Source organism: Pinus tabuliformis, chromosome 1_1 (genome assembly GCF_031772625.1).
Source record: "Pinus tabuliformis cultivar Carrire ecotype Pingquan chromosome 1_1, CPIR1, whole genome shotgun sequence".
In the NCBI taxonomy this organism is placed as follows: domain Eukaryota; kingdom Viridiplantae; phylum Streptophyta; class Pinopsida; order Pinales; family Pinaceae; genus Pinus; species Pinus tabuliformis.
In genome coordinates, this window is record NC_142297.1 from 883,500,622 (window position 1) to 883,508,280 (window position 7,659).

Sequence of the window (7,659 nt, forward strand, 5' to 3'; positions counted from 1 at the left end):
AAAATGAAAGCAGAACAACCTTCAACTTCTGCAGAGACACAAAATTGGACATTCCATCACAAACCCTTTCCAGGTATACAGATTCAAGAACTCAACATTGATGATGAGAATGATGATGAAAGGGTAGGATTAGGTTACAATCAAATTAATGGAGATGTAATGTATTGCATCAAATTAAAGTTAGAATTGGTTCCAAAGTGGAATACTAGAAAGTCCTTATGGATACTGGTTCAAGATTAAATATTGTAAATAATATAGTAGTTGATACTCATCTCAGAAGGCCAACTACTTGTCTAAAGGTTACAATAGCCAGTGGAGATATCATCACTACTTCAAAGGTTCTAGTTGATATTTTCCTAACTAGTTCTATTGGAATAAATGTGGTTTGCCCAATTGTTACAGGGATGGATTGCGCAATGTACTTAGGAACACCTTTCTTCCATAATTTCCAAAAGCATGGAGCGAAATTTGATTAGCAAACAAGGAGATATGGTTATTTTCTTGAACTGGAAGGTAAAGAGCTGTGTTTTCCTTTTATAAATTCCAGCTCACCCAATAGAATCAGAAGGTTTGAAAGGCTAGAAACCTTACTGTCAAAAATGGAAAAGAAGAAGGAGATTTTAAAAATTGATGAAAACATTAAACAAGGAAAGTTTGACAGGGAGATAGCCAATCTAAAAAATAAATTTCTAGAATGATGCTCTGAAGACCCAAATGGATTTTGGGATGTGCATAAGCATGAAGTTGAGTTACCATTGAAAAATGACTTCAGTGGTAAATTAAGAAGATCGAAAGCTATTCTGATGAACCAAGAACAGATGGTTCACTGTAAAGAAGAGATCAAGAGTCTTTTACAGAAAGGCCTGATCAGAAAAAGCAAAAGTCCAATAGCCTGCTTTGCTTTTATGTAAACAAACATGAAGAAATTACCAGAGGAACACCAAGGTTGGTGGTAAACTACAAACCACTGAATAATCTATTGGATTATGATGCTTATCCCCTTCCAAATCCCTCCACAATCCTAACACAAATCTCAAAATCAAATATTTTCTCAAAATTTGATTTGAAATCAGGATTTTGGTAGGTAGGCATCAAGAAATCTGATAAATGGAAAACAACTTTTTATGTTCCTGAAGGTCATTTTGAGTGGAACATAATGCCATTCGGACTCATCAATGCTCCATCAACCTTCTAGCACATAATGGATGAGACATTTGAAGGTATGGAGGAATTTATAAAAAAATACATTGATGATATTATTGTACATTCTGATGATATACCGTCTCATATTAAGCATCTGAAACTATTTCTCCAGAGGATAAAAGAAAAATGGATAGTCCTCTCTAAAACTAAGATGAAATTGTTCAAAACTATGATAGATTTTCTTGGATATAATATCTAGTATGGTTCATATCAAGTAATCCAAAGAAGTTTAGATTTCATAGATAATTTTCCTGATGAAATTTTGGACAAAACAAAATTGCAATGATTCTTAGGGAGCATAAATTATGTCTCCAAATTTCATCATTGTGCACAAGAAAGGAAATTACTGAATAAAAGAGTACAGAAAGATCCCATTCCCTACAATGAAGATTGTACAAATGCAATCAAGAAAATCAATGATAGGATTTGCAGAATTCAACCTCTGTGTTCGATTCAAGAACAATGGAAGAAAGTAATTATGACAGATGCTAGTAATATTGGATGGGGAGTTGTTCTTTTTCAAGAATATCCAGAGAAGAAAAACTTACTGGAAATTTGTCAATATGCTTCTGGACTATGGTCGACATCTCAAGAAAATTGGGCCAGCCTCAAGAAAGAACTCAGAGCAATTTGCTTGGGAATAGAAAAGTTTAAAGACTTTGTTATTTACACTAAGTTCCTAGTTAAGACAGATTGCCAAGCTTTAAAGTTTGATATTCACAAGTGTGAATTTGAAGATGCTACTAAGGTAAGATGGGTAATGACTCTCAGTCAGTATGATTTTGAAATTGAATTCATTCCTGGACATAAAAATTCTTTTGCTGACATGTTGTCAAGGGAATTTTTAGAGAAAAATTCTATTCACTCTTTATCATGCAATTTTATTAGAATATCTTAAGAACATGTTGAAATAGAAGGCAGACAGGGATGGGTAAGATATGATATGAGAGAAAGCATTTTAGACCATGATGAAACATGGTATCCAGTATCTGAAATTCGATGGAGAGAAAGGAGTTCCCAATCTTTGGACCTGGCATGACCAAGAAGTTAAAAATGATATGGAAATCAGTGAGCTAGATTATCTAGTCCATATAGGCAACATTTCCTATAAACTCTTTTATGAAGAATATGACAGAATTGGAAATTGTAAGATTACTATCAGGCAGTTCAATAATCCTCTGTAGAGGACTGATTTTTATCTAGAAAGGCAGGAGACTTCTTTTTTCCAATGCATGAATTTAGAAAATATTTCCTCTAACTTCTTTTATCATCTACATTTTGATTTCAGGTATGAAGATTGGACAACTTCTCGAATGAATCATGAAGATCCTTTTCCGAACTAGTGTATCAGGTGGTGGAAAATCTATGGACTTAGCGCTCTCTTGATAAAGCCATATACCTTATGTCGACTAAAGAATGATGGGTTCTCAGAACCACATGCACACCTGACAAGAATCTTGTACATTCATGTCGAAGACATTGTCAGAATTGAAGATGTGATTTTATCAATGCTCTAAGAAGGTGTGGACATACTCATTGGTTCGTCACTCATGAATTCACTGCACGAATGCTGACACCCAATAGAGATGGGACTGAAAATGGAATACAATAAATTCCACCTACAAACAGATCCAGAACAAAATCCTTTCATATCTATTAACCTTTTACAACCACCTGAAAATCACGAAAATGAGATTTGGGATTCCGAAAAAGAAGTGCATGTGTAGTACTTCACAAATTATCTTCTGGAAAGATTCTGACATCAGCACTATACCCATCCTCAGATTACTCATTTTGTACTCTAAATGTATCATTTCTTTTCTTACCGACAATGGTGTAAGGACGTTTGTTTGTATATTTCTTCGTAAAATGAAATATGTGTTTGTATATTTCTCTTTTCTCGTAGGCTTTTGAGTAAAAGTATCTACTTTGTAAGATCGAGTCGTGCTTGATTCGATCCCAATATTTACTTTGTAAGATTGAGTCGTCCTTGATTCGATCCCAATATCTACTTTGTAAGATCGATAAGATTAAGTCATCCTGGATTCGGTCCCCATATGCCAAATGGCTTTCCAAAAGGAAAAGGGACAAGATAATGTGAATTTTTCCATTGACATCCAAATCTGGACAATATTTTTAGGACAGTTGTTTTACTTTTGAGTCATCAAGCCCTCCAGTATATAAAAGAAAGGGGAGCTCATTTTGATGGGGGGGCTGGTATTGGCAAGTGAGGGATTGAGAGTAAAGAAGTTTGTAACTGATTTTGCGAGTAATGTATTGAGAGTAAGGAAGTTTGTAACCGATTGTTAGGGATTGAGAGTAAAGAAGATTGTAACTGATTGTATAAGTGATGTATTGAGAGTAAAGAAGTTTGTAATCGATTGTATGTTTGGTAATAAAGAATGGTATCGGAGCCAAGTTGCATTTTGTTTGAGCATATCTCTTTGAGTTCGTTGATATCCTGAATAGGTCTGTAGTCTGTTATGCCACATGGATGGTGCTTGAAGACGTTGAAAGACTTGGATGTAGAACTTGAACTTTTGTTCTAAGAGGAAGCCACAAAACCAGCTCTATTTGCGATCATATTTCCAGCGATAATCAGTATTTAATTTCGAGATTCACAATACTTTGTTTTGCACAAGTTATTTTTAATCCGCTGCATATATCTATCACTCTATATAAGTTTCTTATTATGGATTCTCGTCCTTCTACTAGTTCTCGTCATGAATTTGGTGATAAATCATTTGAAGAAATTGTAAAGGAACACGAAGATGCAGATATTGAAAGACAAAATTCTGTTACACATGCATCTGTTATACAAGAAAAGTCTATTAATTTATTTGCTGAACCTGTTCCTTCTGGATCTTGGTCTCTTCCAAAGATATATCCGAAAATTTTTTATAATAATTTAGGATTACTTGACACTATCCAGTTTTGGAGATATAAGGTGAAAGAGGAAGTCCTGCAAACTACCTCTAAAAATAATATCCTTCATTCTTTAAACATTATCAACCAAGCTGAATTTGAGGTTGCCCAGAAAGTAGGTTATAATTTTGCCCACTTTGGACATGTCCAAGTGGGAATTCAACCTCTACACAGGAAAGGACAAGATGTGGCCTTCTTTTCCTGTGTATTTTATCGACGATGAAAAGCTTTTCCAAGGTACTCTTGCCTATGGCCCTGCATCATGGTCATGTCTCCCTGACTTTTCCATATCCCTGTCAGATCCCAATGCAATCAATTTTCTGATGCTCAGATTGGAGACACGTGGATATGATGACTTTGATGATGATACCAAAAATATTGCCATCTGGTGGTCCTCTGCGGTAAAATTTTACAAAAAACTACTCCTTCAGTAGTTAAATCTGTTTCCTCACAGTTCGAATTCACGACATTAATCACTCATGATTATGGAATGAATCTCATAGCACCGTAGATGATTCCCAGAGCCACCTTAAAACCCCCTGCAGAATGGGTTACAAAATGGGAATCTATTAGAAAACCTACCAGACCATCACCTGTAAATTCCTCCACAATTTTTACTTCTAAAGATGGAAATGTTCATACCATCTTCCCAGAGTCACGAGCTGAGCGTGGTGGACCATCTATATCCATTTCCAACTCTGTACATACTCCACCTCCCATTTACTCAGTAGACCCCGCATTTTTAGAATCAATCAAAAATCTGGTTATGAATCATGTTGCCTCATCTAGCAACCCTTTAGCTGCTGTTTGTGACCATCCTCACTGTTCCAAAATATACTATCAGTTTTCTTCATAGCCACCTACCCTGCATGGAGATAATCAAGAAGACAGAAATAGGATAAACATGATTACTTTTATACAAGATAAAAGTAAATCTGAAGAGGACTATACCAAAACTCGTCTCTTCAATATTCATGAAGAGATAATCATACATTCAGTGCAGCAGAATACTCATAAAGGCCTAGGATTTAATGATGGATCTGAAATCCCATCATACAGGAAAAATCCTATGAATAAAATTCCAAACAGTGTGGAAATTCCTTCAGATAATGAGATCATTGCATTCCTGAAGATCTTTAAAGCAATTAGCCGGTACGATCTAGATGATATGTGGAAGAAGAAAATGTTCAATTGGGAAATTTTCACACACAAGTCAGAAAACAAATATGTTGAAGAATTGAAGCTTATTCCCAAAACTGAAAAGAAAAGTTTAAATAAACAAAAGAATGAGGAATGGAGAAATTGGAAGAAATCTAATAACCAATGGATTTCTTTTTATGAATGGTATTACCCTTCCTCGAATCAGATAGAAGAATCCTTAAGAAAACAGTTAAAAAATCAGGAAAAACAAAAAAGGATTCTTGATGTTGATAATTTCATTAAAGGAAAGATGGAATCTAATGCTGTCATAATTCCATCTCCTTTAGTAAGTCCTGACTTTTCTCCAAAAATACAAAAAATTCTATCTAAACCAAACCTGCCCAAAAATATGCAGGTCATAAGGATAAAAGGAGAAAAATTGGTGAAATAAATTTGCAGCAGTCTGCAAATAAACATGATTAGATCTGGTTCCCCTCCAAAACACAAATGGGAACTTTTTGATGGACAGATCTATCAAATAGGATATGATTTTCCACCATGGAAAAACTTTTTTATCAGACAACAGAATGGAAAAATTTATAAACTGTCTCCAGTTCAAACAAAAGATTCGACCAAAGAATCTGTCTTAGCTACAAATTGGACGAACCTTGCTCTTTCTAGTTTGGAAAAATTTCTAAAAACACAACATAAGTCTATTGAGGACATGAATAATATTCTAAAAGAAATGATGATTAGAATGCTTCAGAAACAGGACTATGCTACTGTATGTTTAAATGAGAATGTCAAGACTCTTGCAGAAAATGATAAACATATAGCTGAAAGCCTAAATAACCTCAAGTTATCCACATAAAATAAAATTCAAGATGTAACAATTATCCAAGGAAGAGAAATTGTTAAAGTTAATTCTAGCCTTGACATACTCAAGAGGCAACTCTCGAATGTCTCTATTTTTGTTGATTCAATCAAAAAGAGACATCCTACAAATTCATACAAATCTACCACTCTTTTTAGTGAACCTCACTCTCAAATGCCTTATACTATTTCATCCTCTGTCTCTAGTCTCATAAGACAACCAGCAGAGATTGAGTGTCGAAAACCGGGGATTTCATATTCTTATGCACCTTTTGCTGCACCTAGTTTCTTTGGCCATCTAAAGCCAAATCCTTGGTTTCTTCAAAAAGAGATCCATCAGCTAGCTCTTCTTTCACATAATGGATAAAGAAAAATGCTTCCGAAGATGAAGAAGACAAAGAAGAAAATAAATGGTATGAAAACTTAGAAGAAGACAAAGAGACAGGATTGAACAAACTTGAAATAAAAAATGATGACGCTTCACTAGAAAGTATTGAGGAATTTGTACAAAATTTTTCTCCTCAAGATAAAGATCATTTTAATATTCCAAATGAAGAAGCAGTTCATGCAACTACTTCCAGGTCCACATGGAATTCCACTTGGTCCCCTGCTCTAGACAGAAGGGATATGATGAAATCCGAGTATCACAAAGATTGGTCAGCCTCCTCGACATATTCTTGGAATATTGACAACTGCACAGAAGAAGAAGTATTATCAGTCATGCACTCCATGTTAGTATGCTACAAGACCTATCTGGCTGATGATATTGGACCCATAAATTCTACAAGAACAATCATTGGCGGGTTTGAAGGATCTTTAGATTCTTGGCTAAAAGAAAAAACGATCAAAGATCCCCTATTGCTGACTAATTGGGAAAATTCACAGGTAAAGAATGTCGACGAAAGTACTTACATGGATCCGTTTACCTCACATCTAGTAAACAATATGATTGGTTGTTTACTTTATGGCATTACTTTTAACTTTATTGGCTTCGCACAAATAAATAATGATCTGACTGCTATTACTATTGTTGCTATGAAACTTCATAATATGAAGAATTTTGATGAATACTTTAATGAGCTCTTGCATAGATTGCATACTTCGTCACAAAAACTCATTCTTGAACCCAAATGGAAGGAAATATTTCTTTCATCATTACCATTATGGGTGTCAACAACAATAGTTAGCAAATTGCCAGGAAGCATTGGTGACTACAAATTTGGAGTAATTAGGCAGGCATTCAAAGCCATAATTGTTGAACTTGGTCCCAAATGAAGATAGCCAGATCAGCCATGAATCCAAAGAAGCCACATTGTTACCAGCAACTGTGCAAGAAATGGCACCTTTATGCTCCAAAAAATTCAGAGGGGAGAGATGTGCGTGCTTACAGGAAAAAGAAGCACGCAACAAAGAATTTTTCAGGCAACAAGATCATCCACCAAAAGAAGCCGAAGGATTACAAACAAACACGGCTATTTACAAGAAAAAGGGAAGTTCAATGTTACCACTACAACAAAA